We start from the raw sequence: 26,732 nt of genomic DNA, 5'->3' as shown, positions 1-26,732 counted from the left end.
TTTCTTACTGTTTTTATAATTTAGATCTTGCCCTTAGAGCCAGTTCGTTCAAAATGGATACACTGCTGTGCCCTGAACCAACTTGTCTCGTTCAAGGAAGTTTTATTCACCACCTCCACTAGGTCACCTGGTGTGTACAGGTGACAATTCAAAGGAACATGAGGTGAGGCCGAGGTCCAGGGAGCTCACAGGCTGCTGGAGGTGGCGCCCACCGCAGCTCATGGAGCGCCTGCAGGGCAGGAGGGCCCTGCTCCCAGCCCGCTGAGTGGGCGCCACGCCCAAAGTCAGTTCTCCTTTCTGTGAGTATTTTTTGAAAACCAGAAGTCCAGATTGAAAATGATCACAGACTTTAAACGGAGGTGGTTCTGTAACACTCCAGACACCTGACCAGAATCCTGGATCTTCATTCCACTAGAGTCTAAGCTAGTCACTGACGAGCTGGCTGACAGGCCCACTCAGAATAGTCCGTCAGCTCTTCTTCATTGACTTGGCCGGCACCCACGTGCCGGGACACGCAGGTGACGGCGCCGTTGCTGCAAGAGTCAACATGCAAATAAGAGGAGGAAGAAGAGGCAGTATTTGATCTTGCACCCGGGCTAGAGCCACAGCACCGTCACTGCCAGCTTCTTACACCCCCGGGGCTGCCAGCCCAGAGCCACGTGAGCTTCCAAGCTTGGCATCTAAGTGACCTGGGGTAGCACATCTGTCTGGCTTTTCCAAGAAGAACAGTATTACTAGGAGAGTAGAAGACTGGTGGGCGTAATATTTACTAAACATTTACCAGGCGCCCACATCTAAATACAGTGATGCCTGAAATCAAGTGGAGTCTAGATTTAAACTCCAAAACCCAGCTTCATTCATTTTTTTATTGCACTGACTTAATAATTATAGTCTACTTATAGCTAACATTTAAAATAACAGTCCTAGTCATAACTTTATATGTCAGAATTCAGAATTTCAGGAACAGGAATAAGACCCTTCTTTTTCTCCAAATTCTAACATAAAATCTCTACTAGAAGACATGGGAACACTTAGTGTAGGTCAAGCCACGTAACTGTTGCACGGGAGGTCTCGGAGGTGCCACGCTTGGTTTGCTGCAGGTGAGCGTAGAGCATCGGGTGCGGCGGTGATTACTCTCGGCTACTTAATTTGATAGATTGTCACATGTGTGAATAACTGCAGACATTTTACCTGTGTTTACTCTTACTTTCTTCATGAAATCAACATGTGAGATATGACTAGTGAGCTGTGATTTATCCTGGCACAGCGAGAGCCTCACACAGAGTGTTATTTAAACTGTAAATGGCACAGGAACTTCATGATCTGTGGCTTAAAGAGCTAGAAAAACTTCAGGTAATGCCAGTTCGTCACTGTTCGCACGCTGACTTAGTCGCCGTGTTAGAGCACACTGTCCCGATTTTAAAACTGCCAGCTGTAAAACCCAGCCCCTAATTATAAGAGTTGATAAAAAGCCTTCTCTGACTCCCAAATACATTCCGAGCATTATGTAGTATCTCATATGCAAACTTTCTGAAAGTGTGTAGCATATGAAATGTTCAATGAAAATGAGTATTTTATTAATTCCTGGTGAGCCTGGGTTAGTAAAAGTAAGGCTCAGAGACTTTTGCTTTGGTCTAGTTTACTGTAGTTCAGCCGTCCAGTCCGTGAACTCCCGTTCACAGGGCTTTGCCACGTGGGGAGGTGAGTTACAGAGCACGCAGCTTTCCTTCGCAGCACAGGAGAGCAAGGGGCGTGCTGAAGCTCCTGAGATCACTGAAGGGCTTTGAGGGGAAAAGCAAACAAGTTTACAGAAAGGTTTATATTAAGAATATAGTCAAAACTGAGTATGTCAAATGCAGTTGATAGGTTTTCTTTCTAAGGTTTCCTCTTTTTGATTTCTTTGTATACATGTGTTTTTACTGACGAGTTGTCAGTTTACAATGCTGTGTCAGTTTCTGGGGTGCAGCGCAGTGCTTCAGTCAGGTGTGAACAAACATATATTCATCTTCTTGCTCTTTCTCACCACACGTTGCTACAAGATGTTGACTACAGGTCTCTGAGCTATGCAGTATGAACTTGTTTACCTACTTTGTACGTGTTAGTTAGTATCTGCAAATCTCCAACTCCCAGTTTATCCCTCCCCAGCCCCTTCCCCACCCGGCAGGAGGCGGGTTCTGACTGGAGCTTTGACAAAGTGGAGGAGCTTAAGGAGGGGCCGCTGCCCCGAGGTGGGAGTAAGCAGACTGAGTGCCAGGGAGGAAGGGGTGTGTTCGGCAAATCAGGGAGGTTCTGCTGGGAGTGCGTGGAGAGGGCTGCTGCTGTGGACTTGTCTCCTTCTTGTCAGCCGTTAACTGGAGACCAGTGTGGGCCCTGGACCACAGCGCTGGCATGAGCTGGCTGCCACCGCAGGTTTCCTTGCAGGCTGCTTGCTCATCACTCAGATTGGTGGGGGCTGGGGTTTCCTTTAAAGTCAACAGTACGAGAGCGCTGCCTCGACCACAATTAGCGGCTTGAATGTAGATTACTGTTTCAATCCCAACAATCTACACGGAACACGGAAAATCAGAACAGAGCACCCCCAGCATGACAATACTTAGGCTTCTCACAAGTGTCATTAGTCGGAGAGTCGCCTAATATGTCTTTGTTTTTACACCAAGTAAACTTCCTCAGGAGAGAAATGAATTACTAAATATGACAGCTGTCTATCTACACATTCAAAATTCTACCATCCTCTAACCCGGTGTTACTTTTTTGCTTCATAAAAATAGTATTCATGGCCAGGAATCTGAGGGTTTGGAATAGGCTGGAATGAAATTTTGCATGAATGATGCAATGACTTTTATTGTGACGTAGTAAGCACTGAACCAACCACCTGACAGGACAAACTAATCTCCTAAATGCACCAGTTGTTGAGAGCTTATTGATTTACTGAAAAATACTTCTTTTCATTTGGAGAGTAAACCAGTTTTGTATGTGACAGACGGTACACGGGAACCCAACCCAAAAGTATTGTTTTGATTTCAAGTAGTTTTACCTTGAAAAAAAGACTCTTAAAATCTTTGCTTTAAACAAAAAACTGGAGACATTTAGATTTATAAATAACGTATAAGTGCAGATAAGCTGTACCTGGTTTGTTTATAAATATTTTAAATTTTTTGTTGTGTTTTAAACATAAAACATGAGGATGATTTTTTTTTAGAGTTCTGCTACCAGTCATTTAAGTAAGCAGATAATTATAGTCGTCCAGATAGGAGAAAACACTAAAAAACAGGACCTGAAGTATTGATGCTAGCCATTTCAAGGTGATATGTATTATTAATATTTTTAAAAATTATTTTTCAATGTGAGCAATTACTTTTGTGATTATGTAAGGAAAATATATACTATTTTGGAAAGTCATGTTGAAAAAGACAAGAAGAAAATGTATTATTATATGGCTAAGAGGGGTAAAACACATTTTTAAGACAAAATATTCAGTATCTTTGGTTAGATGTCAATTTTCTGCCCGAGTGTGTGTGTCAGCGGGGAGGGAGAGGGTGGTGTCTATGTTCATTTGTGCGAATTTATGGAAACAGAAAAAGGAAACAAAAACATAGATCACAATACTGCCAGTTGAGGTGTAATTTTATTTTCTTTTTTGTGTTTCCTGTTGTTTCAAGAAATCTCTAACATCACTTTTATGATAAAAGTATATTAACATATACTTTAAAAGCATCCTATATTTTAAATATTTAGTATGAATTTATCTTGCCTGAATTACTAAGTTCCCAAATTATTTTAATCAGATGCTATGGAAATGTCCTATTTCATCTGTAATTCTTCCATATTGAATGAGTACTGATTACTATTTCCAAGTAATTTTGTGATTTCTCAGAAGTTTAAAAATTCTAAATATTTCTGTCCATCAAACTGTAAAAAGTGTTTGATTTCCTATCAAATGCATATTTGAGGTATCTGATGGAAAGGAGTTTTGATTTAAATGTACATGATCCTAACATGCTTTGTCTCCAGTAGTGAGCTTCTGTGGACATTTTTACTAGGTACCGAATTCTATTAAAATCATGAAGAAAAGACAATTATAAAAAAAAATATAAACCCTACCTACACCCTTGAACAGCAAACATGAAGATTTTGATTAGCATTTAATGAGATTTTCCCACCAAATATTGGGTTTTTTTATGGCATAGCCAAGTCTCTCATACACCAGTATGTATGTGCACAATTCTGGTTCAAAACTCCCAGCAAGGAAATCTCATAAACAGGGAAAAGGGTAAATTTAACCTGACCCTTTAACAAAAGCACTTTTTTTTCCCTAGAAAAGTGATACAGCCAGTGCAAAGGCCAGCTGCTGTGATGACAGACTGCCACCAGACAGCCTCAGATGTGTTGTTTTGTTACTCGTTCTTATAATTTTTCTAAGCAATGCATTCAAGTTTTTAATCGGACATATAGCATCAAAAGTAGAATCTATGATTTCGAGTAATCGAGGAATTGATTACATTTGCTTACTCCAGCTTCTCAAAACTATGACTGGCTGTCACCAAAACAAAAGTTAGGAATGGACACCTAGCCTTGGTAATATTCCAGGAAAACCATCATCCGTTGACTTGCTGTGTCAATGACAGTGGTGTCTCCAGTTAAAAGATAAAGAGTGCAGGGCAGTCACTGGTTTTATTGGACAGTCACATCCGCTTGTGGGATGTCACTGTATCTGAAATGACCGCCCTCACTGGGACCTATTCCCAAGTGGGGCTCACATCTCACTTGTATTTAAACACAAATGCAGGGTGTCAGACAGCCACTGGCCTTAAGAACATGCATTTTGTTCAGACAGTAGGAATTCAGAGGGGATTTGCATACTACACAGTAGAAGATGTTAAACTGAGGATAATCAGTAAATAGGATGGTCAGACCAGGATTGTATTTGGAGTAACAAACACACCTGGCTCACCGTCATTAAACATGATTCCAACACTGTTTTAACTCTACAAACACGAGCCCCTCAAGGCTGAAGGCTGTGGTCCCTGACAGTCCGCTGCTGGCCGGGTGTCTGCACACACGTGGTGAGAGCAGAGTCACCGGATGCTCGGGAGTTGATTGTTCCGGACGTGTAACGGGCTGTTTATCCGTGAGCTGCTGCTTTCAAATTTAACGACAAGGAATCTGATAGCACTTGTGCAAAAACATTTCTTGTTTGTCTACAGGAAGCCTAAGAGCCTCTTGCCTTGCCTCCATCTCCCACCTCACCCCACAGAACCACCTCAAACAGACCTGCTTTCGGATATTGGGTAAGAATGCATATTTAAAAATCGATGCTAAGTTTATAGAAACAAAGTTAAAATGACTAATTTTTGTGTTTCAGTTTAATTTTTGTGCTAAAAATACTTTGAAGAATTTTAGTACTTGGCCCAACCTTTTTAAGTATATAGAAGATAACTTATTTTTTCCTGAAAAGTGCAGAACCAGAAGTGGATTGAGTACTCTTAGGTTCGAAAAATTCCATTTTTTGAAAAATACCAGATATTTGACTACATTTATCAGAATGGGTCTTAGAAGATAAGATCCCCAGTAATTGTTTCTGGCAGAATTATCAGTGGGTGATAAAACTGTACGTGAAGATAGTACAGGAAATGGAATGTTTACATAGACAATAAATATTTCAGCAAAGTACTTACTAGTTTTGAAAAGAAAAATAAGCAGCTTTTCAGCTGAAATGTTTGGCAGACGCCACTTAACCTGGAGCTCAAACTGAACACCACGTGTAACGGGACAGACCCCCAGTGAGTATGTGACTGAGGACACTGCCCATGCTGAGTATTTCTGCCACTTAAAAAAAAGAAAAGGGCAGCTAAATCTAATCACCGGGACAGAACGAGACAAACCCAAACGGAGGGACAGTCTATAAAAACAACCCGTCTGTGCTCTTCAAAAGTACCAAGGACATGAAAGACACAGAAAGACTGTTTCTTCCTAAAGAGACGGCAGCCCACTACGATGTGAGGCTGACGTGGATTCTGGGGAAAAAAACAGATGGCATCTGCGACGGCTGACAGAATTTGAATTAGGCCTGTAGCTGGACTTGATCAGTACTGAGATCCTGATTTCAGTAATTAGAGGGTGGTAAAGGGAGAGGAAGCCTTGCTTTCGCTCACAAACATTTCAGAGAATTGGAACGAATGACAAAGTCAATTTGATAAAATATTAACACTGGGTGGATTTCGGTGAAAGACACGTGGACTTGTGCAACGTGTGGAAACCTGAAGTTACTTCAAAATGAGAAGTTCACATCAACGTGCTCTGTTGCTGTTACTATAATTATTGTTATTTCTTTCAGAGAGTGGGTAAAGGAGAAGAAACGAATCCGTGCCCTGGGTAGTTAACTCTGGTAGGACGCCTCGTTTGCTGCGGCGCCAGCTGTCACCGGGTTAGGCAGGTCCCGTTCGGGTCTGAGGGCTGGCAGCTAAGTGAATGGGGGATGCCGATGGGAGAACCTTGCGGTTCCCCTGCAGCTGTTCATGGTGTCAGATCACTTTAACCTTTACATTAGGCAGAGTCTGAATTTTAATCAGAACACATATATTCAAGCACATGAAAACTTGCTACAAATTTTGAAGCATTTTGTGTGTGAATTCCCACATGTGTCAACAAATTCCCTGACAGAATCTTCCTATAAAATTGGTGGGTTTTTTGAAAAGGTGGAAAAGAAACAGATCTATGTTAGAGATGCCTCAGGGCCTGTGTCCACAGTTAGTTACAATTTCTAAACCACTGTCTTTTCTGGAATATAATCTCACCTATTTTCTCACAAATACCGAGATGATCTACTTTGTTACCCCTCACCCAAAAAAATTCTTGTATGTGATCTCTTTGGAAACTATCCCTGCCTCTTGACCTCTTGAAGTTTTACTATAAAACTCTCTGCCTTCTCTCTCCAGCAGGCTCATGGTTTTGGAGGCTTTGCCCTCTGTGACCTCCTCTGCCTGGCCAAGAAATAAAGCTGCCTTTGCTGCTGCACCCAAAACCCTGTCCTCGAGTCTCAGCTCGGTAAGTCAGGTACGGAGGCCACGTTTCGGCAACATCACGAGTCGGCAATTAACGTACCAGTTAATTCATAGTATTAACTAGGCTGCATATGTCATTTCACTTGGGTGAAGTGACCAGGAGCCCTATATCTCATCAGCGTTTACTGCTCATTTCCTGTCCTTAGGATCCTAAGGGACACAGAGAAACAAGCAACGGTCTGGAATAGGAGCTGTGCAAAGAGATAAGAAGCAGGTTTAATCTTCACCAGCCAACACCCACGTGAAGTCGTAGAAAAGGTAAGTGTTGACTTTGGTCAGTGACTATTTCAGAAATCCTGCCTGCCGTTAGACATGAGGACGTCCGCACACGTTAGGGCTCCCCTCCAACTCTGAGGATCACGTGTACTCATCTTACATGGGCTGGAGGAGTGCTGTGTCCTCCCACACGCCTTCCAAAGCGCTTCGTGTCCCTTATGCTCATAAAATGCACGTATTCCTTTCAGCTTGACTTCAGTACTAATGCAAACAGTAACTGTGGTCTGCGGAGGACTCTCTATGTTGTCATCAGTAAGTGCTCCCGACAGACCCCAGGACCACTCCTTGAAATAGGGTCATCACAGAGACGCGAATGCGAGAGGGTTAGCAGGCCCAAGCGCACCTAGTCTGCAGGCGGTGGCAATGCTGGCTGAGTCCCGACCTCCTGGCGTCTGTGTTGAAGAGGAAGAGGGTCACCTCTTGCTTACGCTCCTCGTATTTCTGTCAAGCCTCACGCGCCCACCTGTGCGTCGGCCTGTCTGCACTTCCTCTTCTGTTCCGCTGAACTGTCCCTGCTGTCCCTGTCGCCAGGTCCACTCCACTTTGATTACTTAAGCTCAACAGTATGTTTTCAAGTCACGTACAAGTCCTTCAACTTTGTTCTTCCTTTGAAAAATAATTTCAGCTATTCTAGACCCCCTGCAATTTCATATACACTTTAGAATCAGTGTATCAATTTCTACACACATTTAAAAAAAAAGGAAGAAAGAAAAAAAAGCTGCTCAGTCTGTCGGGCTCTTGGTTGAAACTGTGTTCATTCAATAGATTGTCTCCAGATAACTGTGTGTATCTGAAAAATACTGTCTTCTGACCCATGGTCTCATTTCTGTCTTTTATAATTTCTCTCAGCTATGTTTTTTAGTTTCGGCATAGAATCTTGGCGATATCTTGTTAAATTTATTCCGCAGTATTTCACATTTTGATGCTATTGTAAATAATACAATTTTTTAAAGTTTTATATTCTGATCATTGCTGCTATTGAAATGTTGGCCTTGTATTGGGGAACATTTTTACCTTAATTATGAGCGCTCGTAGCTCCGTATGTCACAATGGTGATGACAGCATGTAAAGACATTTCTGTTTCTAATCTCCCTGCTTTTTCTCCCCTCTTGCCTCACTGCACTGCCTGGAACTTGACTGCAGTTTGTGCAGAAGACAGGCGTAGAAGTAGGCATTCTGCCTTGCTCCTGCTCTTGCAAGGAATTCACTTAGTTTCCCATCAAGTAAGAAATGAGCTATGAATTTTCTGTAGATGCTCTTCCCTGGGCTACAGAAGTTTTCTTTAATATCTAGTTAGCTGAGACTGAGTTTTTGTCTGCATCTGTTGATATAAGCCTGAGGTTTTTCAATTTTAGTCTGTTAATATGGTGAATTACATTGATTTTCAAACGTTAAACCAGTCTTGGTCACAATATGCTATTGTTTCCATAAATTGCTGGGTCTGATTTGCCAAACTTTCATGAAGTGTTTTTTGTGCTTCCATTTGCACTGGCTGCAGAATGTCTTCCTGTTCCTTGTGATAGCTGCTTTGACGTGTGGGTTATCTGGACGCTGTCTGGTGTGCGTGTACCTGGGGATTCTCTATACAGGCTTTTATCAGTTTCTAGTCTAATTCTGTTGTGGTCAGGGAGCAGGTTTTGTATGATCTCCAACATTTTTAATATATTAAGCTATTTTTTTTTAAATGACTCACAATATACTCTATCTTGGTTGAATGTTCCGTGTGCTGTTGAAATGAATGTGTATTCTGCTGACTTTGGAGGCATGTTTTAAAAAGTGCAATTAGGTCAGGTTAGTTAACAGAGTCGATCAAACTTCCACTTCCTTATTAACTGATGTCTACTTGTTTTATAAATTACTGAGAGAAGGCTGATTACCTCTCCAACTAGAACCGTACATCTGTCTACTTCACTTTCACATGTGTAAGTTTTGCTCCATGTATTCTGAAGCTGTGAAGTGCCTGTGTACTGAGGATGCTGCATCCTTTTATTACGTATTTGTCCACCTCTATTTGTAAAATAACTTTTGTTATAAAATCTTTTTTGTCTGATAGTCATGTAACAGCTCCAGCTTTCTTTGATTAGTCTTTGCATTATGTATCCTTTTCTGGCTGTTGACGTCGATCTCCTAACAGTCTGCATATGGGGGGGCTTGCTTATAAGTGACAGTTCTGCCTTTCAGTTGGGGATTTCAGTTTAATCGTCATATACATATTCATGCGGTTAGGCTTAAACAGACCACTTTACCATTTGTTTCCACTTTTTTTCTCTATTTTTGTTCATTTTTTTCCCTTTTTGTCACCTTGTGACACCTTGATTAATGATTTTTTAAAAATCCAATTTTATTGCTTAAATCTTACTCTTTTAATGTTACTGTATTGTAGTGGTTGCTCTGAGGTTATCATACACTTTTTTTTGTATCTTACTGCAGCCTCCCGTCAAGTGGTACCTCACATACAACGTACAACATTATACTATACTTTTCCTCACGTCCTGTGTGCTGCTGTCGGTATATATACTTTGTTGCACATAGGTTGTAAACGTTAAAACACATTTTTACTTTAAACAATTACCTTGATAGTCAATCATCTGTTAAAGAGGCTAAAATACAAAATATATTTAGTCACATATTTACCATGTCAGGAGCTCCTCATTCCTCCTGGTAAGTTTATGTTGCATCATTATGTCTCCTGTACACCTCTCTTTAATATTCCTTACAATGTACATCTGCTGGCCATGAATCTTAACTTTTTTTGAAAGATATTTTCACTGGGTATAAAACTGACAGCTCTTCTTTGCTCTGCTTTGAAGGTCTGGCACTCTTGTCTTCTGGGTGGTACAGCTTATCTTCTGAGACTAAATCAGCTACCTTTGTTACGTTTGTTCATCTGTACATACTGTATCATTTTTCTATGGATTGTTTAAGATTTTCATTTTATACCTGGTTTTCAGGAATGTGATTGCAGAGTGACTTGGTATAGTTTTCTTTGTGTTTATTCAGATTGATGCTGGTTATGCATCTTGGGTCTGTGGGTTTATACTTTGCTTCAAATCTGAACAATTTTCAGCCAATATTCAAGGATTTTTTTCCTGTGTCCTCCAACACCATATAGTGTGCCTTGATCATAATCCATATATTATATTAGACCACTTGATTTTGTCCCACAGGTCAACACATGCCCTCATGGTGTTTTGGTTTGTCCAGGACAGTAAGAAGTATGGCAGTGGCTGAGGGGTAAGTGGCAAAATGATCATGGACATTAGACTGGTGGGAGAGATAATTTAAACATATCCCAGGTATGACCGAAGCGACAAGTACTAAATGGGAAAGGGGGAAGCCAGAGGCGGGAAAGCAAAGCATGGGACAGAGGAACCTCTAGCAGCTACCTTGAGTCAGTGGAGACGGAGCCACGGAAGATGGCCTGCACTGGCGCCCTTTAGAAACGGGCGTGATGATTACGGCTTCCTCACAGGATGGTGTTAGGCTGACTTAGTACAGGTTGAGTGCTTCAAACAGTTCCTGAACCACAGTAGGGGCTACATGTATTTTTGATCAAAAGGCATGTGTAGTCTGCGTGTCAGCAGTTTTTGTTGGAGGTTAGAACTGGGGAAGCTTTAATAAAGGCGTGAAGAGTGGACTGAGGAGCAGGTCCTCTGTGACAGATTACCAGGGGAAGAAAGGAGAGGTGTTAGCTTTTACTGGACATTTTGGATGTAATTCGTCTTCTTGGGGAAGGGCGATTTCCTCAAGAAATTATTTTAAATGTTTTTTTTTCATTGCTTTTTAATGACAGACAGAGTTTTAAAAAATGTAACCCTGCTTTACTGGCTTACTGGTTTCATGCATTTATTGCTGATTAATATTTAAAAGTGCAACATTGCTATAGAAATAACAGGACTGATCAGTTCTATCAACTTGATAATGAATAAAACAACATGTGATCCAGTTAATCACATGGACTGTGTGAATTTCATCAACATGACTTGTACCATCAGAAGCTAAGTTTTTTTATGAGCTATTTCTCCTTGCATGGAATGCTTAAATATTCAGCGTTTGTTGTAGAGGGGCTTCTTGCAGGGAACTGACAGGTATAAAAAGAAATCATAGGATAATATTTAGCACTAGGGTGAGAAATTTGTGTGTAGTTCAGATTTCAGTTTTATCATTATTGACTTTCTCTCAATTTTAAGAACATCATGGGCATATGTAATAACTTAAAAGATGTTAACAGTATTCTGTTGAACAAAAAGAAGATGTACTTACTGTAAGAGGGCTTCATGCTGTAGGCAATGAAGAAGTGTCCAAAATGACTACCGAAATTTTGGTGCCAGCAGATGGAAGGGTAAGGCCTTCACATCCCACCCCAGCCCTGCACGGAGGTGCAGCCTGGAGGAGGGTGAGGGGGGGCTCAACTCCTGGGGAACCAGTGGAGAAGTAAAGAAGATGCATGGTTTGGCATCAGGTGGGGATGCTGGCAGAGGGCAGGGAGCTGCCCGCCACTGCCAGGGTCCTGGGGGGGGTCCTGCTAAAGCCAGAACGGCATTGCTGGGAAATGAAAAGGCAGCTTCTTCCTTGTACGTGATAGTAATCAGACACCTGATGCTGACCTTCATCTCTACGCAAGCCTGCTTACAGAACAGAAAAAACGCTAGGAGTTCCTTGAGGGCACAACAAAATATTGACTAGAAGTTGCTCAACATGCGGTTAAAGAATTTAGTTGATAAATTTGTGTGTAGGTTGATGTGTAAACAATGATGATAAAAACTAAAAGAACTGGTTCCCAAATCTATGGTTTCCAATTAGAAAACCCATCTGGCTCTAGCCCGTCTGCACGGGGAGCTGGCAGGTGGAGGTCCAAGCCGCCTGAGGGTCAGCGTGAGAACGGGGGCAGCTCTCTCTCTCTGAGGAGTTGGTGAGTCGGCTGCCAGTGTACAAACGAAGCCTGTGCCTTCAGTTCTGTGCTCGTCAGTGAAAGTTTTCTCAGCATGACAGGGTCTCAGTACAAGTGTGTTACTTGCCTGGAGCAATATTGCATGAAATATTGAGCCACCATTAGGTTGTGGCTCTGCGTCTGCTTTGTCATGGTTACAAAGTTAATGTTTCTCTACCACTGTAACAATGCATTATTGAACACATAAAATTTCTTCCTCTGCATGTAATTAACATTTTCAGTACTTCTGTTTTCACTTAACACTCCAGTCCCCAGTAGGAATAAATTCTTCAATCAATCAGAATAGGTTCACTAATAATAAAATATAATGCTAAATGGAATATTCCTTTAAAAAGACATTCTATTACTCTTTCAGGAAAAGCAAAAAAACTGAGGCAATCTTACGTTCACAATAGATGCTGAACAGACAGCCAGGGAAAAAAAACCAAAACATGATGTCTTCTTTTGATCATAGAACACTCAGCGCAAGAGCATTATTCAATTAAGCCTTAGCTTTGACCTATATCGTGAGATGTTCTTTTAATATTTAAGCTTTTTCAAATATTTGAAAAGAATATGCTTTCATTTTTTAAAATCTATAGGAAAGCCCCAAAGCTGTTTAAGGAGACAGAACTTTACAGCTGAAATCCTGCTATTTGAAAGAAGAACCTGATGGGTAGTTTCTGTTCCAAGGCTGACTGGTACTGGACTGAACTTCCTCCTGGTTCCTTCCCCAGCCCTCATGCCGAAGCCCCAGCGCCACGTCTTGCATAGGGTAAGGATACGACACGTACATCTGAACTGAATGAGTGGGAAGGGGCGGTGGGTGGGTGATGGCATCTTAAAGAAGTCTATACAGAATGCCACCCTTCCCTCCACTTGTGGGATCTTAACCACTGGCACAGCAAGGGCTGGACGAAGGTCCTAGAATAAGTGACCAAAAATGATAATACATCCAAATTAAACTTACGACCAAAGACAGAAATAATCACACAAAACCTCCAGGGTAATACAGCGACTACAGGAGATAGCTGAGAAAGTGTTTAAGGGAAAAGAAAGTTTGTAGCCTTTTTCTGTGCTGTATTTAGTCTGTGTTACATACAAAATAGCCCAGCCACCCAGGCTGCAGCTGGAGGGCCCTGCTGCTCTTCAGCAGCACCCGAATTTCTGGGTCGAGGCCTCCAAGACTGCGAGGAAAGGTAAGGGGGCCAGCAAAGAGACATGAAGGAGCCTGGCTCCTGCAGTCTACTGCCCTATTCAAGGACCTCCCCAAACTGGGCGGACAGTGGGCACAATCCCCACCCCGTGTTCAGCACGTGCCTCCCGCACCCCACTGCCAGCCCCTCCTGTGGCTTCCCTAGGCCCCTCCCAACCTTAGCTGGGAGTCAGCTTTGGGAAGAGAAACCAGAAACTTGTGCTGTCGCACCACCTGCTGGAAGACGGAAGAAAGGCTGCTAATTACCGGACTAAGTCTTAACCTAAATTGAAAGGTACTGGCTTCAAATGCAGCAGCGGCGGAACACCTCATCACATGCCGTGAATAAATTATAGTAATAGGGCATCACAAAAAGAGTTTTCCAGCCACTGACCCCAGAGACTTGAGTAGTAACTGATAAAGAATTCAAAATAGCTGTTACGAAGATATTAAGTGAACTACAGGAAAATGGAAATTCATTGCTCTCAGTAATAAAAATGAACAGAAAAAGTACTTTTATCAAAGAGCCTGAAATTCTAAAAAAGAACCAAATTCTAGACATGAAGAACTCAAAAATGAGATGAAAAATGCATGAGAAAGCACTGGAAATAGGGCAGATAAGATGGAAGAGAGAATAAGTGATCTGGAAGACAAAAATTCAGAAATGATTCAGGTGGAAAAGTAGAGATGTTTTTAAAAGTGAAAAAACAAGCCACAATAAGAGTAATTGGGTAGGTAGCCCAGGAGGAGGGCCGGAGCAAAGAGTTTATTTAAAGAAATAACAGCTGAGAACTTCTGAAAATAGGAGTAACAACTGGACACAGAAGTCAACAAAGCTAACAGTACACCTTATCTCAGTGCAAAAAGACCGCTAAAACACATTATAAAAATTTTAAAGGCAGTGCAGGAAAACAAGAAACCCACCCCCATTAGGCTGTCGGCAGAAACTGTAAGCCAGGGGTGAGTGGCATGGCATACTTACAGCATTGAAAGATAACCTGTGCCAGCCAGGAATATGCTATCCGGCAAAGCTGTCATCCTTTAAAGGCTTCCCCGGACAGACAAAGCTGAGGGAGGGCACCCCTACTAGACTGCCTTTCAAGAAAGGTTGAAAGGAGCTCTTCAATTTGAACAAAAAGCCAAAAGTATAAAAACACTGGATAAGGTGGTAGATAGTCAGAATTTTTGAATAGTGCATTCAACAATTACAGCATTAAGGTTAAAGAGAAGGAACATTAAAACCATACTACAATTTGGTAACAAATATTTGTGGCATCAAAGATATGAACAAGAGACAAACGTTATAATAAAATGACAAAGGGGTCAATACATCGCGATGTAACACATGTAAATATATATGTTCCCAACACCAGAGCAAAGAGATACAGAGCAACTAATAAGATCTCAAGGGAGAAACGGGCGACAATACAACAATAGTAGAGGACTTCAGCACCTTACTGTCAGCAATAAGGGTTGTCCAGAGAGAATAATCAACAAGAAAATGATGGACTTGAAAGTATACTTTAGAACAGATGGAGTTAACAGGCAATAATAGAACATTCCGCCCAACAGCAGCAGACTACACGTTCTTCTCGAGTGCGCACAGAACGTTCTCCAGGATAGAAAACAAATCTGAGCAAATTCAAGGAAACTGAAATCATTGCAACTATTTCTCTAGCCATGCTGATCTTATCTGTCATTCCTGTCATTCCAGCGTTAGCATGTATGCTGCCGACGTGCACACCCAGTTATTTTTTTTCTGACCACAATAGTGTGAAACGAAGTCAACAGGAAGAAAGTAAGCAGATGTACAAATATGTGTAAGCTAACCAACAGGTCAAAGAAGAAATCAAATAGAAATACAGTTAATTTGAAATAAATGAAACCGGAAATACAACATCAAATCTTGTGGGATGCAACAAAAATTAGTTGAGAAGAAAGTTTGTAACAATAAATATATGTATTAAGAAATTAGATTTCAAACAGCCTAACTTCACACTTGAAGGAAGGAGATAATAATCCAATCAACCAGAAAAAGAGGATCAGCAAAATTCTTGGAAAAGATAAAACTGGCCAGCCTTTATTAAAGAAAAGAAGAAAAGGCTCAGAGACAAAATACATTACAACTGATACTACAGAAATACACAGGATACGAGTATACACAGAAAATCCCGGAGTCAGCCCAACTGCTGGACCTAATCCACAATTTCAGTGAAGCTGCAGAATATAAAATCAACATACAGACATCAACTGCATTCTGTTACACTAATGATGAAACATCTGAAAAAGAAATAATGAAAAGTATCCCATTCACAGTATTATCAAAGCCTAAGCAAGGAAGTGAAAAAACTGTACCATGAAAACTATTATAAGGCTTTGCTGAAAGAAATTAAAGACACAGCAAATGAAAAGACATCCCACGTTCATGGACTGTAATAATTACTACTGTCCAAACATCCATACCATCCAAGTTCATCTACACGTGTTGCTCAACCCCCCTCAAAATGTCAAAAAGCATTCTTCCCAGAAACAGAATCAGCAATTCTAAAATTTACATGGAACCACAAAAGAATAGCCAAAGCCATCCTGCGGGGAAAAAAGAGCAAAGGCATCAGCTTCCTGATTTCAAACTACTACAGTCCATGCTAGTAAAAGCAGCGTGGTACGGGCACAAACACACACACACAGCCCAGTGGAACAGAACAGAGAGCCCGAATGAAATCCTGGCATACACAGTCATTTAGTATTTGACAAGGGAGCCAAGAGAGTCCAACAGGGAAAGGGTAGTCCCTTCAACAAATGGTGCTGAAAAAACTGGGGGAAAAAAAACTGCAGAACGGTGAAGTTGGATCCCTATCCCACACTACTCACAAAAAGCATCTTAAACGTAACACTTGACAAGATGAAAAGCACCTGGAAGGAATCATAAGGCAGGAGCTGCTTGACACTGGTCTTGGCAGTGCAACAAAAGCACAAGTCAACAAAATGGGACAACAGGCGCACAAGCTTCTGCACAGCAAAAGACACAGTTAACAAAAGTCAGCTTACAAGACGGAGGAAGTTTCTGCAAACCATATACTATCATTAACTACTGTATATAAGGGCTCATATCCAAAATACATCTGGAACTCATCAAACTTAAAAACAAAAAATTTAATTAAAAAATGGGCAGAAGAGCTAACTAGGTATTTTCCCCGAGGACACCAAGGTGACCAACAGGCAGATGAAAATACACCCAACCTCATTAATCGTAAGAAAATGCACATTAGAACCATGCGCTCGCGCCTCGCAGAATGCCTGTCATGGAGACAGCGAGCCAGCGGCGCTGGCGGGGTGTGGTGGAAGCCTGGCAGGCCGCTTACATTCCCAGCGGCAGCGAACAGACGTTCTCTCTTTCACTTTGGAAAACAAAAAAGAGGTTTTCAAAAAATTGAAAATAGATCTACCACACCTTCCAGAAACGGATCTTCCAGGTATGGACCCAAAGGAAATAAAAACAGGGTTTCAAAGAGAGATCCGTACTCCGGTGTCACTGCAGTGCTCATCACAGTAGCCGAGACCAGGAAACAACCTAAATGCCCAGCGTGACGTGGACGGATAAAGAAGATGTGGACACACGATGGGGTAGTACTCAGCCACGAGAAGGAAGGATATCCCGGCATTTGCAGTAGCAGGGATGGCCTCTGAGCACAGAATGCAGAGTGAGACGTCAGAGAAAGACAAGCACTGTGTAACTTATATGTGGAATCTAAAAGCGTCACATTTGTTAAAACAACAGCAGCAACAGAACAGCGTGTCAAGGGATGGGCACCAGGGTGCGGAGGGAGCAAGGAGACAGGGCTGATGCCAGGACTGATGCGGTTTAAGGGCACCAACTTCCAAGAGTCGCAGCAGAGACGCAGCTGACAAGCACAGACGGCACCGTTGTATTTTAATGGTGTGATGTCACAGTTGTCGCTGGGGTGCTAGTCACTGACGCATAGAGGATCACAGTAACATGCTGTACACCTTACTTTTACAGTTACGTGTCAAACATATTCAATGAGACGTATAGTCAATGAAAAATATTTTTTCATTTATATTTCATACAGTTAATGAAAAAATTTAAATTTTAAGAAAAAAGGCAGTTAAGAGAATGAAACATGAATAGGGAATATCAATAAATTATAGACAGAAACTAATAGAAAACCTGGACCTAAAAATTACGACATGAAACACCCATCAGAAGTGCTCAACAGGAGATTTAAACAGGTGAAAAAAAGTCAAAGTTGCATGTAGGGCAACTGAAGCTATCAAGTCTGAGTAGCAAAAATTTATATATATGTATGTATATGTATAGGAAGCAATGAACAGGGCCTATGGGATACCATCACATTTACCTAAATAGTTATGTTTATCAGAAATCTTTATTTTTCACATGGATTTGTGTTAGCATGAGGTGTCTTTTTGTTTCAAACTGTAGAAGTTTCTTTAGTGTTTCTTTTTAGGGGACTCTTTCCTGGTAATGAAATCCCTCAGCTTGCTTTCATCTGGAAGCTCTCAGTTTCTCCTTCATTTTGGAAGGTCAGTTCCATAATGCATCTGTGACTGATGGTCAGTGTACGTGTGCATTAGGGAAGTCGCTGAATGAAAAGAGAAAAGGGAAGCAAAAAAATTGAAGAAATAATGGTCAAAACGTCACAAGTGTGATGAAAAATGTAAACATATACATCCAAGAAAGGTAAATTCAAAGAGATCTGTAAAAAGACAGGAGCAACCTGTCTCATACAAAGATCTTCAATTACGTTAACATAAATCATGGAAGCCAGAAGGCAGTGGGATGATAAATTTATAGTGCAGAAAAGAAAAAAAAAACCACAAGAAAAACAGCTACCAAACATGAATTCTGTAACTGGTGAAACGGATCTTCCAAAATGAATGCAAAATTGAGACACTCCCAGATGAAAGCAAGCCGAGGGATTTCATTACCAGGAGAGAGTCCCCTATTATACAGTTTGAACAAAAAAGACATGTTAACACAAAAGCCATGTGAAAAAAATAAAGATGTCTGGTAAAGGCAACTATATTGGTGAATTCTAAAAGCTAGATTTATTTTTATTTTTAAACTCTTTTTTTCTTTTTTTAAATATGATTTAAAAATTTAAATGTATGAAATTATAGGTCAGTATGAACAGGCATGTAACACATAAAGCTATGACCTACAACAGTAACCACACAAGGAGGGGCCAGCACTGTAACAGCGCAGAGGGAATGCATCTTATTGCAGCTAAGTTGGTATAAATTTAAACAAGATTGGTATAATTGAGATTTCACTGTAATTACCAGAACAACCATTAAGAACTAAAAATACATACAGGTAAGAAAATCAGGAGGGCATCAGAACAGTGCACTATAAAAGTGTCTCACAGGACAAAAGGCAGTAGTGATGAAACCGAGGGACACAAAAGAAAAAAGATACACAGAAAACAAAGAATAAAAAATAAAGTCCTGCATTATCTGTAACACTTTAAATGTACATGGATTTAGTTCATCAAATGAAAGAGAATGGGAAAAAATTATCTAGTACACGCTATTTTTAAGAGACTCACTTCAGACCTAAACACACCACCAGGATGAAAGTAAAAACACGGAAAAAAGGTGCACCATGAAAACAGAAATCAAAAGAGAGCAGGACTGACAGAACCTCTTCTGTCTGTTGTTAGTTCAAAGTCAAAAAATCATAAAGAGCGTTATTTGTTGATAAAAGGATCAACTCATCATAAAACAATTATAAACCTCTGCCAACCAAAAATAGAACCCCAAAATATATAAAGCAAACTTGGACAGAACTGATGAAAGAACGGTGCTACAAAAGTAGTTCTGCTTCAACACTGGACTTTCAATAATATACAAAACGCCTAGGAAGAGCAGCAGTCGGGAGGGAACGGACTTAAAAGTGCCGATCCTGAAACGACAAAAAGCATTCCTACAACCACAGTGTAATAAAGTTAAATTAATTAACAGAAGGAAAACTGGAAGCTCAGCTACCTGCTCTAAAACAGCCACTAATAAAGGGCAAACTGCTAGGGAAATTAGAAAATACTGTGGCACAAATGAAATAAAAATACAACCTCCCAAAACTTACAGGGCGCAGCAAAAGCAGGGCTCAGAAAGCTGAGAGTGTAAATCACTCAATTAAAAAAGGAAGGAAGATTTTAAATGAAAAACCTAAGTGTGCACCTGACAGAACTATAAACAGAAGAGAAAACCAGCCTAAAGCCAGCAGAGGAAAGGAGACGGTGATCAGGTCAGAGAGAAACGTCACAGAAAAACAGAGGAACAGTACAGGGCAACAGGGAAGCACGAGTTAACTCTTTGAAAAGACGAACAAAATCAGCAAGCCTTTGGTTAGGCTAAGGAAAAAAGAAGACACACATAATTACATCAGAAAACTGTGGACATAATCACCCTTACAGAAATTGAAAGGATTAAAACATCTACCATGAATAATTGTAGGTGACCATGTTAAATAAGCTAGAAGCAGCAGACAAATCCCTAGAAACATACTAGAAGTTACCAAAACCGACTGAAGGAGAAAGAGGAAAAGAACAGAAACCATACAAAAGACTTGTAGCAGAGGAAACCCCAGGACAGATGGCATGGTGGGTGAGCACCGCCAAGCCTTTTCAGGGTGGTTAAAACCGGTCCTGCGCAAAGTCTTCCAAAAGACAGAAGAGGGAAAATGCTTTCCAAGCATCTTCTATGAAGTCAGCTTTTCCTTAATCTGGGAAAACATACTGCAGACTGAACCCAGCGTCACATTAAAAGGATTCCACACCGAGTGCCGCCCACCCCAGGAAGGCCTAAGTTATTCATGGCAAGAAAGCCAGTGACTGGAATGCACCGCATGAAGAGAGGAGGAAAAACGAAAACTACACGGTCGTCTCAGCAGAGAAAAGACGTTAAAAAAAATTCAGCATCTTTTCGTTATAAAACCACTCAAAAATTAGCAGTAGGAGGGAATTTAGTTAACATGATATGCACGGCCTTTATGGAAAACTCAAGGGTAACATGAAACTTAGTATTGAGGGAAAAAATTGGCAGCCTCTCGCCCTAAAATCAAGACAAAGATGCTCACTTTCTCCACTGCCGTTTAACAATATTCTGGAGGTCCCAGCCAAAGTAATTAAGAAAAGATAATAAAAAGCATCCAAATTAGGAAGAAGTAAACTATTTTCAGATGAAGTAATTCTACATATGGAATACATGAGTCCCAAAGAACGCACGTACACGCACTGCTAGACCTGATGAGTGAATTCCACAAGGACGGAGGACGCAGGATCAACATTCAGAACCATTTTCTGGCTTCCATACACCAGCGATAAACAATCCAAAAACACACGTTAAAAGCCAGTTACGTTTACAGTAGCACCTAAGGAATAGGCATCTGCAAATAAATTCAGCCGAAGAGATGAAAGACTTGGGTGCTGAAAACTAGGAAGAACTTCTGAAAGGACGGAGACTTAACGGAACGCGCAGACGTCCCGCGTGCACGGACTAGAGGGCCGCGTTAAGAAGGCAGTGGCGCCAAAGCGCGCTGGAGTTTGGCACTTTAGCCGAAAGATCAACCCAGAATTACGGGGTGACCCAGCAGCTCCACTCTGGGTTTACAGCTAAGTGAAATGAAAACACGTGAGCCAAAGCGTCCAGCAGCTCAGCGGTCCTCCCGCTGGTGGCGCCGGTACACGGGCGCGTGACTCAGGCATAAAGGGGGGGGGGGTCCCGGGACGGATCCACGCTGCACCTTGGATGAACCTTACAGACGTGCCCTCAGCTAAAGAAGCCAGAAACAAATGGCCACAAAGCAAGTGACTTCTTTTATGTGAATACCCAGACTAGGAGAAACTGTGCAAAGCAGATGTGAGATGCAGGGAAGTGGGGCAGGCGTGGGGAGGGGGAGGCGAGGCGTTACTAAGGGTGAATGAAGTGCTCCTCTGAGTGATGAAAAGGCTCTGGTACTAAACGGGGTGGTGACAGCACAGCACTGAGTGGGCTAAACGTCACTGAACTGTATGCTCTAAAACGTTTACCTGTATATTGTCTGATACTTACCTCAAGAAGAAAAATTCTGCTTGATTTCTAAGCAATAATCATTAATCAGGTAAATCAAAATGGCCAATTATTTTGATGTCGTGAAAAAGAACAACATAAAGCAATTCAGAATATAATCCAATCCTACGTAACTCAATGAAAGCTGTATTCAGAGCAATTTAAAGCCTTAGATGAGTTCAATGACGGAAAAGAAAAAGTAAAATAAACCTATAAAACCCTATTAAGCAATTAGAGAAAAAAACCCGAAAATTTAAATTAGATAAAAAGAATTATTATTTTAAAACTGTGATTACTGCAAGAAACACAAAAAACAGTCAAAAGAGGAACTCAGAATCTGTTTCTTTGGAAAAAATCAACACAGAATGAAATCATGGAACCCAACCAAATACCATTTACAAAAATAAATTCCAAATAGAGTCAAGACTTTATGTAAAAAAATTATAAATATTTTAAAATAAAAATCAGGATAACATGACTAATAAAGGGATTGCAAAAAATGTCTTCTCCCTAGAGGAAAAGATAAAAAAAATTCTTTTAAGTCTAGGAGAAAAGACAGGTTATGTGCACACCTGCTTTGTGCATTATGTGTAAACATCACACATGATATGACGCCACATACAAGTATTTCCGAGGTGCTCACGTGGAGTGATCACACAGGATGTTACTATGCACAAGCAGTTTTGTGTAGAGAAGAGACCACAGACGCCAGGAGAAGCAGGCGTGCAGGCAGAGTTTCAGGGCCCACGTGGGAGAAGGCTCCATCTCGAGTGGAGTTTTCCAGCTTCAGGCATCTCTACGTTTGGCCAAGCACACAGACGTTGAGTTGTCAGGCCTGTGCAGAGGTGCCTCGCCTGAATGCTGGGATCAGGCTCACCCTGGGGCGTGAGGTCACCCCCAGGGCAGGAAGGGACACCGGGGCCTGAAGAGGCTCCCTGACCTCAGCGCGCGCACCGTGCAACGGCCATGGCTTTTCCAGGCCCCCCGGGCCTTCAGAAATGAACATCCGGACCCCTGCTCTTTTTTCCTCCAGGTCCATGGACTGAGTTTCCTAGACGGTTCCCAGAGTGAGGTGCTGCTCAGGCCCCGAGCCTGGGCCTCTTGACCACCGTCTAGGGAAACACCACCCACGGAAACGTGCCGGGTTGGGGCCCAGTCTCAAGGCAGAAGGGGCCAAGCCCCAGCGCCACTGCCCTGGCGGACTTCAGTGAGCTGGGGGGACCCCCACCAGGTTCCTACTGTTGCCTCCCACAGGCGGAGCCTCCTCTCCAGGGAGCTCTGTGGGGGGCTGGGGAGAGGGGGGAGCTGCCACCGTTCCCCTGCCCAGTGGCCACAGGGTGGGAACCCCATGATGAGCCCCTCTCTGCTGTAAGAAGCCCCCAAAGGTACCACTTCCAAGGTCGGTTAACGCAGGGGACGCAAGCAGTGTGAGTTCTGAGCCCAGCCCGGTGGGTGTGTCCACAGCGAAGCAAGTGAGTGACATAAATCAACACAAACAGAACACTCACAACTGGGAAAACGCGAAACAGCCGAAGGGAAAAGTCAGCCAAACGTAAATGAGTAATAGATGTTTGTGGGGAGCACATTCAAACACGAGAAAAAGTGGGATAATGCAAAATAAGGCTCTTCCTCTCTCTCTATGTATGTATTTGCTTATCCACTAAATTTATGTAATATGTAAAGTACATGGTTTGTATTATATAATTTACATATCACATATAAATTTACATATATACACTTATATCAATAATATATAAATTTTATTATATACAAATATATAATTTATATGTATTATGTAACATACATATAAATTTAGTAGATTGGCAAAACCTGTGTGAGACTGTCTGGCAGTAACTAATAAAACTAAGAAACCCCATGGGCCGAGGTGAGGTGGCGCCAGCGGCGGGGCCCCCTCCCATGGGAAATACATGAACATGCAGTTACTGAAATGTTAGTTAAAGTGACCAAAACAACTGGAAACAAAGGGAATGCCCTTACACAGAATGAAAATTTGTATCTGGTACGAAGCTAAAGAGATGAATCAGAATTGCGCGTTTTCTGTGTGTAGCAAGAACACTTACCACGAGATTTACCCCCTCACAGAACTGTCAGCGCGCAGCACGGCGTCACTGAAGGAGGCCGCAGCTGTGCAGCAGGTCTCTGGGGTGTTCTCGCCTGGCGTAGATGAAACTGAGGACAGGGTGGCATTTGCTGACTTAGAATACGGTGGTTAAGAACTCAAGACCAGATCATGGACTCACACCCTGTGACTTTGGGCAAGTTTTTTAACCTCTCCACGTCTGCCTTCATCTTTTTACAGTGGGTGGAAGCATCATCACTCAGCTCACAGAGCTGCCGCTAGGACCTGACAGCACAGGTCAGTCACCGCTGATACCCCCATGGCTTTATTTTTGTTGTGAAAAAATGCAACTCCCATCCTGAGGCTTTTTGGTTTCAGATAAATGAGAAACAAAAACCCAACACTGCGCTGAACACACATTAACACAAGATTCTGTTCTTTGTATTCAAACTTCAGGTAGAGAAGGACAGGAGAATCATCTGACCTCCACACATCTCAGTACTGCCAGCTGGGAGGTGTGAATTTTAACTCCCTTCTACTTTTAAATATTGTATAAGAAATACTGAAATAAAACCTTTTCCAGAGTGATGGAGATTGCTTAATATTTGAAATTCATTAAGGAATCCATTTAAGAGACAGTAAGTAACACCTCACTGAATTGAGCCACTCAGTTTGAATGAAGCCTTCCCACTAGACCCGTGAGTTTGCACAGCACCCTCTACCTCAGTCCACGGAAACAAAAGTACTAAGTTGCCCACCTCACTAGTTCACAGACGTGGACACTTAGATTCCATCTGAGACCCATGAAAAAGAGGAACTAAAGTTGACTCTTGTCCTACGATGTTGTTTTCTATACTTAACATCAACAGCCTGTCAGCCAGCATCAACCAAATCAATAGAGGATTTGGGGCTTGAACACAGTGTTCTGACATTCCACATGACAACCATGCTACTTCTCCTGCTCTGTTCTGTTCAATATAAATATCTTATCAATAAATGCAGTGTCCTTTCCTGCTGACACGAATACAGTGTCCCACGGGGAGAGAAGACAGGAGGGGGGGTGGGGTGCTGTGAGTAGGGACGTCAAAACCCTTTAGAACATCCAACTAAGAAAAGGTACTATCAAAATTAGAGTGTAGATATACATTCAAACCGACCAAACTAATATATTATACATATGAAATTTTTGTGTATCAGTTGCTTATCAACAGTTAAAATTAATTCTAAAATATGGACACTCAGTTAATTAGTGCCACCTAGAAACAGTACCTGTCCCTGGCTGACTTGAGAGGATTTTGCTGTTGTTTACACGTCCGTACGAGCCAAAGCAGTCTACACGTTCAGTGCAATCCCTATCAAAATCCCACTGGCAGTTTTAACAGAAATAGACCAACCCTAAACTTTGTGTGGAACCACAAAAGACCTCAAATAGCCAGAGCAATCTGGAGAAAGAAGAACAAACCTTGAGGCATCATCGCCCTGATTTTAAACTATATTACAAAGCTACAGTAATCAGAGCAGCATGGTACTGGCATAAAAAACAGATACACAGATCAATGGAACAGAATAGAGAGCCCAGAAATAAACCCATGCATATATGGTCAATTAATTCATAACAAAGGAGCCAAGGATACACAATGAGAAAGGACAGTCTCTTCCCACCACTCCGTCTCCCCGCCTGTACGCTCCCTGGTTACACCCCTGCTCTACTTGTAACAGGCCAACAAACCTGGCTCCATGTTGGATCTATTCCTTCAGCTCTAACCTCTGTGCTCTGTTGCCTGTGCCGAGTCACGCGGGCTCTGCACCTTTTGTAAGGCACGTTGCCTGTAGCCTGAAATACACATGACAGCCCTTTCTCAGGGCTTTGCCTCCCAGGCTTGACCTTTAAAGGCGTTAACACTTTTCATTTATATAAAAATAAGAAGTTGCAGAACTCAGAAGATAACAACTTGTCTTGTTACAGGTTTGCAGGAACATGGTGACCAGACCTAAGCAGACAGCTGCAAGAACAAAGGACTATCACGCGCCCCACGCTCTGGCCCGCCAAGAAGTCTCCAACAACCAGCCACCCTCCCTTCCTTTTTAGTACAAAAGCAGCCTGAATTCTAACTCACGTAAGATGGTCCTTTGGGACACTGGCCCACCATCTTCTCGGTCTGCTGGCTCTCTGAGTAAAGTCACTGTTTCTTGCCCCAACACCTCATCTCTCGATCTTTTACTGGCCTTTCATTCGGTGAGCAGTCCGAGCCTGGACTCAGGAACACATTGAGGACCTAGGACCTTTTCCACAGGGAGAAGACGGAGAAGCGCGGCCAGAGAGTCTGGAAGTGTCTCATGTTCACAGTGGGGACAAATGAACCTTTCCCACTCGGAGAAACAGTTTTGGGTCATTCCTTTCATTCCATATATATTCATGAGTGTCTCCCACACACAGGGCACCGAGGCAGGTGACAGACCCGCGAAGATGTAACAGGATTTCAGGGTTGGAAATCTAAGCCTGCCGGACCACAGGGGTTCTGGTGTCCCTAAGAGCAAACCCACTTGCCTTTCAGATTCTCTGCAAGAATTCAGAAAGTTCAATTTTTGTTTTTATTCCACTCAAATGCTCATGAACCTGAATTGCCTGGGATACAACCTGAGAGAGCCCCAGTGAAGACTGTGTGTTGAATCTGAGTGAGCCACGCAGAGCAGCGCTCCGAGGCTTACTGAGCACAGTGGGGGGCGGCGGGATGGCGACGGGACAGCGGCGGGCGGTATGGCGCTTGCAGGCACCCGGGGCTGAGCCGGGGCGGGGGTGCTCCAGGTGAGACAGCTCCCTCCGTTCGGCCAGAGGGGTGCTTCCCAAGGGAGCAGAGCGCTCCCTCTGCGTGATACAAAGCCTGAAAATGCTTTTGTTTGCTTAACGTTCTAGATTAAAACAGCGGAGACGAAACGGTTTCTGATCAGAGGCCGGTCTCTTTAAAGATCACAAGTGTCATGTCAGTGTCACAAGTGGTGTCCAAAAACGGAGTGTGATAGGTGTCTGCAAGCCCTTCACATGCCGCCTCAATTTTTAGGTACATGTTTCTGGAAGTGAAGCTGCAAGCAAACTTAAGAAGC

At 42.2% G+C, this 26,732-nt stretch overlaps 1 protein-coding gene and 2 long non-coding RNA genes across 4 annotated transcripts in view; 2 read left to right on the top strand and 1 right to left on the bottom strand.

Moving 5' to 3' along the window:
- Positions 1-11,680, top strand: part of LOC116285671 (uncharacterized) — a 99,359-nt gene extending 87,679 nt beyond the window's left edge. For both annotated transcript variants that reach the window (XR_012064578.1, XR_012064579.1), the window contains exons 2-6: positions 5,205-5,288; positions 6,936-7,044; positions 7,208-7,319; positions 10,505-10,571; positions 11,624-11,680. This is a non-coding gene — a long non-coding RNA (uncharacterized lncRNA). The remainder of the gene's footprint in view (positions 1-5,204; positions 5,289-6,935; positions 7,045-7,207; positions 7,320-10,504; positions 10,572-11,623) is intronic.
- CSMD1 (CUB and Sushi multiple domains 1) overlaps positions 1-26,732 on the bottom strand; it is a 1,700,362-nt gene that overhangs the window by 555,691 nt on the left and 1,117,939 nt on the right. The gene's annotated exons all lie outside the window — the stretch shown is intronic.
- LOC140689533 (uncharacterized) lies at positions 23,495-25,831 on the top strand. Its single transcript, XR_012064575.1, has 2 exons — positions 23,495-23,927; positions 25,597-25,831. It is a non-coding gene; the product is annotated as an uncharacterized lncRNA (long non-coding RNA).

This window comes from Vicugna pacos, chromosome 26 (assembly GCF_048564905.1).
Source record: "Vicugna pacos chromosome 26, VicPac4, whole genome shotgun sequence".
NCBI classification, from domain to species: domain Eukaryota; kingdom Metazoa; phylum Chordata; class Mammalia; order Artiodactyla; family Camelidae; genus Vicugna; species Vicugna pacos.
The sequence above is the reverse complement of the archived record's forward strand: the minus strand, read 5'-3'. Positions and strand labels throughout refer to the sequence as shown.